An 8,925-nucleotide genomic window follows, 5' to 3' on the forward strand; every position below is an offset into this window, starting at 1 on the left:
GCCAAATTATGGAACTCCCTCCCACCCACAATTACCGCCGTACCATCATGCACCCACTTCAAAACATTACTAAAAGCGCACCTAAAAGCATGCTGGCTATGCCCTTGCAACTCCCACTCTAATATCACCCACCCCATCCAACCACTACCTTTCTTTCCACCCCACTAACTACCTTGATTATAGCAAGCTCAGATGCTCATAAGCCTAGTACTTATTATACAGCAGGAACTTCTTATTGTAACATTTGTTAATGTCTGTTATGTACTTCGCAGATAAAGATTCTAGTTGTCTACTGATGTACTATGTTCTTCATGTGTAAATATGTTTGTAATTAATTGCTATGTTAAATTGTTAATCACTATGTAATCCAATGTAACTACTGTCTGTTTATTTTAACTGTGGAGCTTTTCTCCCCGGGCCTCTGCTGAAAATGGACCTACGTCCATTCGGACACTCCCGGTTAACAAATGTAAATAAATAAATAAATAAATGATTGGTTCGTATCACCTGTATGCCGATTTGCTATTTGTGTGGTATTTGAGCCAGTCCGAATGTGCAAAGCGGAGCCAACACTCAATGTGGAACTGCGGAATTTTGTGAGCTCTGTGCCTTAAATGCAATGGGTTCCACATAATCCAGAGCACTTGGAAGGTGAGGTTCAATCAGCCAGTGTAAAGGCCCAGTTTGTCAAATTTGAGATGGTTTAGATAAAAAAGTATTCTAGGTCACCATTAGTGAAAACTTATGATTTTTTTCTGTTCTTAAATCTCAGAGCATCTTAAATGAAGTAGGCCTTCACAGACAAGTGAAATGCAGTGTCTGAAGATCTTCTGTTCTAAAACTTATATGGTTTCACACACTATAGCAAGACATCAAATTCCCTATTAGACTGGATCCTAGTATCAGACTCTAGTAAATACATCAGCACAGGTACAATGTCAGACTCTCATAGTGATCATCACCCAGTCTATATGGCCAGACAACTAACACATCCAGTTAAACAGCTTATATATAAAACAACACTCAATCTTTCCAAGTTTAACACAGAAATGTTCATTACTACACTATCATCTATTAACTGGAACTTCCTAAAACTCCTGCTCTTAGATGATGCTGTTGACGAATTCAATACAACTTTTCTAAATACTCTAAATCGCCTTGCACCTCCTAGAAGGAAGAGACTAAAAACAAAGAATGCAATTTGGCTATCCAAAAAATGTAAAATGCTAATGCAGGACAGAGAAAAAGCATGGAAAGAATGGCAAAAATATCAAACATCTCAGTATCTTGAAAACTTTAGAATGCTTTGCAATCATACTAAAAAGTAAATAAATGAAGACAAAAAAAAACTATACTATACTAAGTTTCAGAATAATACTCAACACAATCCTAAAAGATTGGGGCATCCATTAAAGAAATCTTACATCCCGACCAAAAATTCAACCTAAATCCCTGTCCCAAAAACTCAACACTTGAAACTGCAATACAGTTCATCTTCTATTTTATAGATAGTATAGCATCTCTAACCAAGGATTCCTCAACATATAATCCCAAAAACCACATATCACCACAGCCATTTTCACCTTCAAACCTGTGCCCACATTCCATATAAAATAGTCTTAAACAAACTTGAACCATGCTCTTCTTCAGCTGATGGCCTTCCAGCGAGTACCTAAAAATAGCAGTCAACAGCATTGTCTATCCTGTCTCAGTCCTTATAAATGGGCCAATCTAGGAATCTCACATTTCCTCTCTCTTATAAAAGTCACACATTATCCTTCTACACAAAGGAGGAAATGTAACACACATTAATAAATTTAGAATATAGCAATCTTCTCTCCCCTCGCCAAAATACTTGAAAAATGTATTCAAAAACAATGATAGACTATCTCCTGCAAGAAGAACTCCTATCCCCTACACAACATGGCTTCCATCCTTCCCATATTACTAGCATTGCCCTTCTAACTTAAATAGATACTATCAATAAAGCTAGAGATAACGGCAAACTAGTCTCTTCCTTATTTCAAGACTTGTCCAAAGCCTTTGATACAGTTTGTCACAGCAAACTTCTACTTCAAATGTCAAATAATAACTGTAAAACACCAAGACTGATAAAAAATAAAAATAAAAAAAAAATCCAACTACGTAGATAAGATGTAGATAAGACGTAACATTTATTGTACATCTCCAAAAAGACTAAGCGCTTTCACTAAATTCATACAGCATCATCACAGTCATTTTGGTTTCAAATCCTTACTGTTTAAAAAGAAGCAGCATCCAGTCATTTCACACAAATAATGAATTACATCATTTCCTATACATTTTATCAACTCTTATGTTTAAAGTCATATATTATAATGTTTTTTTTAAATATATATATATATATATATGTAAATACCCTATATGTATGCCTCACAAATTCTCCAAAATCTATTTTATTACACTTGCCCTTTGTTTTAACAATGATTTCAGGGAAATGTTATCATTCAACCCTGGTGAATTTTGAGCATTTAAACACATCTGCCATTTCATTTATTTTACTTCTACTTCATTTTCTATATCCCCTCCCCTCCCATCTATAAAAACTCTATCTATTATAAAGAAAATACCCAGGAAAATGCAATTGCAATACATCAAAATGAGTGTACGTGGCAACCTGTATATCATGCAAAGCATTTTATGTTGGCAAAACAAACCGGAGGCTAAGAGATAGAATAGCTGAACATCAAAGAGCAATTAAAAAAGAAAATACATTTAATGCTTTATTTATTCATAGTAAAAAATGTAGTAACTTCAAAAAGTTTATTTTCTTTATAATAGATAGGGTTTTTATAGATGGGAGGGGAAGGGATATAGAAAATGAAGTAGAAGTAAAAGAAATGAAATGGCAGATGTGTTTAAATGCTCAAAATTCACCAGGGTTGAATGATAACATTTCCCTGAAACCATTGTTAAAACAAAGGGCAAGTATAATAAAATAGATTTTGGAGAATTTGTGAGGCATACATATAGGGTATTTACATATATATATATATTTAAAAAAAAACATTATAATATATGACTTTAAACATAAGAGTTGATAAAATTTATAGGAAATGATGTAATTAATTATTTGTGTGAAATGATTGGATGCTGCTTCTTTTTAAACAGTAAGGATTTGAAACCAAAATGACTTTGATGATGCTATATGAATTTAGCGAAAGCGCTTAGTCTTTTTGGTGGTGTACAATAAATTTTATGTCTTAGCTACGTGGTTGGATTTTTTATTTTTATTTTTATTTTCTACTTCAAATGTACTCACTAGGTCTGTCTCAGCCCACCCTTCTGTGGTTCAAAAGCTACCTGTCCAATAGGTATTAGTCAGTAAAATGGCACTGCATGCTCTATCCTTACCTCCCATTAACCACCGGTGCACCACAAGACTCTATCCTTGGTCCCCTACTCTTTAACATTTTCACCAACACCCTCTATACATCCTCTCAACAGCCCACCCAAATACAATACACCAATGATTCCATTCTCATTTGCACATCTCACATCATGGTACACCTCCAAAACCTTATGCAGGAAGCTTTAACAGCCACTGAAACATGGCTTTGTAACTCATAACTCATGCTCAACCGAAAAAAGACCAAACTAGTACTTCCTCCCAAATCCCTCTCTCATGAAAAAACAAAATTTAAAGTCTTCTCTCTTAATAATACAACCATTGAAATCACTTCTTATAGCAAATTATTAGGGGTGATAGTGGATGATAAGCTTACATTCGACCTGCATATACAAAATTGCATAAGTCAAACTCATCAAAAAATATGGATGTTTTACAGAGCCAACAACTTTCTCACAGACACAACTAAAACTACACTTGCCATTACTTATCTCATCCCCACACCTCTTTATGGCATTCCCATCCTTACTAATCTCCAGGCTTCACAAAAATTAAAACTTGTGCAATGCTATAACAAAGTTGCTAAATTTGCAGCAAATACCCCTTTCAGAACCCACCACTGTATAGCACTAAAAGCCTAAATTGGATAGAACTGCCTTATCAACTAACATACACACAGCTTCTTACCACCTACAAAGTTATCCATTTGCTTGTCCAGCACTAAAAACATTCTACACAACTATGTTCCCAATCGGTTATTGTGATCTAGTGACCAACAACTTTTATCTGTATATAAACCTATCAAATCTGCTGGGCATTGTCTTTATTCTTACAAGGTTGGTAATGCCTGCAGTGCCTCACCTGTATCCATCAGGTCAATACCCCCTCTCATCTTTCAAAACCACCCTGAAAGACTTCCTAGCTGAAATCTGGTTCTGTTCTTGCTCAAAACCAGGATAAACTATATCCCTAATGTGAAAAAGTACCTTTTCATTCCTTATACCCCCTTACTCTTCCTTCTTCACTTACTTCAATCAAATTCTCTTCCCTGACTTTCTCTCTAAATATACCATAAGCTTGTTTCCCTTACTTCATCTTCCAATTCCTGTTTATATTAGATTAATTTACCTTTAATCTCTTTACAAACTGTCTAAAATTTCTATAAACATTAAATGATTGTTATAACTTGTATCAATTCTTAACCTCTTAACCAATGTTTTTATATTATCACTAATTTGTTATAATTGTTTAAACTGGGGGTGTTTTTTGTTTTATTTTTGAAGATTGTAAAATTATTGTTGTTAAATTTTTTTCTAATAATTTGGAGCTTTTCTCCCCAAGCTGCTGCTGAAAATGGGCTTTTACCCATTCAGACTTTCCTGGTAATTAAATGTCAATAAATACATAAATAAAAATAATAGAACAGCTATTCTAATTTTCATCATCTACTATGACTTTTAAAGGCCAGTGTTTTGATGTTTAATGTTCAGCTGTCATTCTCATGTACCATTTCCAGAAGATGACCTAGTTCATACCTCTCAGCTGCTATGATTAAGACATAGAGCTTTGATTCTTGTCCTCAGATTTTGCATTTTCCTCTTAAATGTACTAATTTTTTTCTCCTTATAAAAATAAACCTGATTAAGCGTATATACATTATTAAGTAACTGAAGTAAGCTTATGCAAATATTCATTATCTCTAACAGGGGATCTAAAATCTAAAGGCCTTCAATTCAGAAAAGAAAGTGCCCCTATTTTGGATCCTCTGCTGTTAGTCTGTGCTATGACTGATTTTTAATATTCAGAGGTTGAGAGGTATAAGCTGCTAATGGAACTCTGGCCACTTGTATAGTCTTTGCCAGTTGAGCTGACCAATGCTATTATCACATCATGATCACACTATGAATTTAGAGTTAAGGGGGTTAGTGACTTTGACAGTGACCACTATTTCATACAGCAAATCCTATCAACTGGGTACAGAACTTAAAAAAAAAACAAAAAAAACACACAACTCTACCCAGATGTAATGCTTCTCATCACAAAGTGCTTTTCCTTTCAGTTAATTCAAACCTCTGCATCAAAAAAATAAAATTTAAGTAGTACATTTATTGATTTCTACCGAATGCTGTCTTTGTACACATCAGTTTGATATTTTATGAAAACTCTTGCATACAAATTAAATAAAATTTAAGTTGTACTTTTACTGATTTCTGCCCAAGCTGTATCTGTACAAACCAGTCTGACTTTTTATGAAAGCTCACATTATCTCATTCTAGTATTCAACATGTTATCTGTGGCATAATGTAGGCTGGGGGGGAGTACTACATCTCAGACTTTTATAACCCCAATTAAATTTAGTAAATAGGCCAGTCATTGATTCATACTGTAGGTCAATAAAATGTTTTAAACCTAGTTATTGACTACATTCAGTCATTTACTGTCAGTATTGTCAGTCATATATGACCAGTTTTAACACCAAAGCTAGAAAATATAGTCAAAATTATACTTTTGCCAGAAATAGTAAAAAAAGCAAGAAATCAAAGTGTTGTCACATCAAGTTATTGGAGATACATTACCACTGTATATTGTCACTGTGCCTGTATAAGAGTATGTTAGTGGGGTGAAAACCTTCTCTGTAAATTAAAATCATTCATTATCTCTCCCAACAGGCCATTCTGGAGTATAACAAATTAGGAAATAATAATAGTAATAATAATAATAGTAATAATAATAATAATAATAATAATAGCCAATGGGAGTGATGTAGGGACATTAGTACTGCAGAAAAGATCAAGATATGATTAAAACAAGAGAAATATCTTGGTTTCAGTTTTGGGATATGGCTGCCCTTTAAATAGAGCCACAATAATTAATAGCACTCATTTCATCATTTCTTTACCAAATTGTTTGACATCGTGTGTCACGTGATCAAACATGAGTTAGGAAAAAAACATACACATATTTGGACTCTGGACTAATGTTTGTGGTCTATATTTCATCATAACTTCTCACAAACCTATGTAATAACATTACTTTCTTCCTGGACTTCTGTATGGCTCCCAGTCTGCAACGAAGTCCAGAAGGTTTAGGATTTTTTGCATAGGTATTTTTATACATCAAGTGGACTTGTAAGAAGTTTTCCTCTAGCAGACAGCAAATGTTGAAAGTGTGATGAAAAAGAAAGAGGTAACTTAGAACTTGTTTTTTTGGGAGTGTAATGGGTTGGTATATTTTAAAATTTCCATACAGAGTACTCTGCCAGAAATACTGGGGGACCAAATGGCTGTAACTAAGGATATGATTCATTTGAACTGGGACACAGGATCAGAATTGCCTATTACATAGAAATGCCTTACTAAATTTAATGCTACTGCCTGCTAAAAAGCAATTCCTAGAAAATGGAAATCAAATCTAAAGCAACTATAATTTGAAGTGCTGAATATTATAAATGAGATAAAAGAACTAGAGGTATTTTTTAGACAAGGAAAGGAACAAATTACATAGAAATAAATTAAACCTGTGGGAACAATACGTGCAGAATAATGCTCAAGAGGTTTAAGGGAAGGCAGAAATGTATGTTATGTTGTAGTGAATAATTGTTCAAATGAAAGAACACATATATATATATATATATATATATATATATATATATATATAAAATGTATATTACATTAATATGATAAATGTTAATATAGTGTGTTTTCTTTTCTGTTAATGCAAATGTGCCTATTTCTTAAGTGATAATTTAATAAAAGTGTTAAAAAACTTCAGACTATAGCAGTCCTTCTTCTGGAGGGAAAGTAGAGTTGTGTAAAATCTTACCATAGCAGTAGATGTCCTTCCCTTCACTGATGCAATATTCTTTACTCAAGGAATCCCCTGACAAGGGTAGTCCAACTTCCAGCCAGCATACCAAAGCCTTAGGATTTTAAGGACAGAGTAGGGCATAAAAGTGATGTATGAATGTACCTAACTCAAAACTGAATAGCCCCAGGTGGAACAACATTCCAAGGAGCAAAGGAGGGACATGTGCATCCTGAAGGAAAAAAGAAAAAGTAGTAAATAGAAAGAGAGGAGAGAGGGAGTAAACACTGCAACAGTGAAGGAAAGGACTTCTACTGTTATGGTAAGATTTTACACAACTGTACTAGGTCCTTCCAAATCACTGGCACAGTATTCCTTACTCAAGGGAGAGTACAAAAGCTCAAGAGGAAACATCGGAGGAGGAAGTCCCAGCAGAGTCCTCAAGAAAACCATGCAGGATAGTCCAGACAAATCCAGCTCTAGCTCTGGAAACCACATTTACCAAGTAATATTTAGTAAAAGTATGGACAGAAGACCAAATAGCAGCTTTAAGGATGGAATTGATATCCAATCCCTTGAAAAAAGCACCCGAGGAAGCCATAGCCCTGGTAGAATGAGCCTTAACAGAAGTGGAAGGGCTTTACCCATGAAAAGAGTAGTAAAAAAAAAAAAGGAAATGTCTTTAGCAATCCAGGCAGAAATTGCTTAGAAATAGGCACACATAGAAGTCTAGGATGAAAGAAAAGAAAAAGTTGTTCAGATTTACTAATGGCCTTAGTCTTATCCAAATAATATCTGAGCTGTCTATGTATATCCATGGTCTAAAGAACCTTCTCACTAACACACTTTGGAGAAGGGAAACAAGTGGGCAAATTAATAGACTGATTATGAGACAACTCATTAACCACCTTGGGCATAAAAGAAGGATTAGTACGAAAAGACACTCCCTGTCTCTAAGAAAAGGTAAAAAAGGAGGGGCAGCCATATGGGCCTGAAACTCAGACACCCTTCTAGCTGAAGTAAGGGCCAAAAGAAGAACAGTCTTCCATGTACAATGCTGTAAGAAAGCTGAAGCTGCAAGCTCAAAAGGAGCCCAATTTTTTAAGAAAAAAGTTAAGGTCCCAGGAAGGAGGAATAGGCTTCCTAGGAGGCTTAATATGAAGGACGGCTTTAAGGAATTGTTGGACCTCATATCTAGAAGCCAAAGAAGGAGTCAAATATAGACAAGCAGAAATATCTGACAGCTGGGCTTTAACTGAATGTATGCCAACCCAGCATAAAGCAATTCATACACATAAGAGATAACCAAAGGAACTTTCATAGAAAGTGGACCCAGGTTACAAGCAAGACACCAGACAGAAAATATCTCCCATTTGGATAAATATGATTTCCTGGTAGTTGGGTGTCCTGGTCTTCTGCAGAACCTGAAGCATGTCCCCAGAAAAAGGTATGCAAAAGGGATCAAAACCCTATCATCCACAGTGTCAGGTGAAGCGTGGACAAATGAGAATGGATGAGAGATCCCTTGTCTTGTGTAAGTATGTTCACCCTGTGAGGTATCTTGTAGTGACTGTGCTTGGCTAGGTGCTGAAGAAGGGGGAACCAATGCTGTCTGGGCCAAAAGGGAGTCACCAGCAAGAGTTTTGGAGAGTCCTGTTCTATCTTGAACAGGACCCTCAGTATGAGAGTTAAGGGAGGGAAGGCATAAAGAAACATTCCCTTTCAAGAAAAAT

The sequence above is a fragment of the Protopterus annectens genome, chromosome 16.part0 (assembly GCF_019279795.1).
Source record: "Protopterus annectens isolate FY-2018-M chromosome 16.part0, PAN1.0, whole genome shotgun sequence".
NCBI classification, from domain to species: Eukaryota; Metazoa; Chordata; order Ceratodontiformes; family Protopteridae; genus Protopterus; species Protopterus annectens.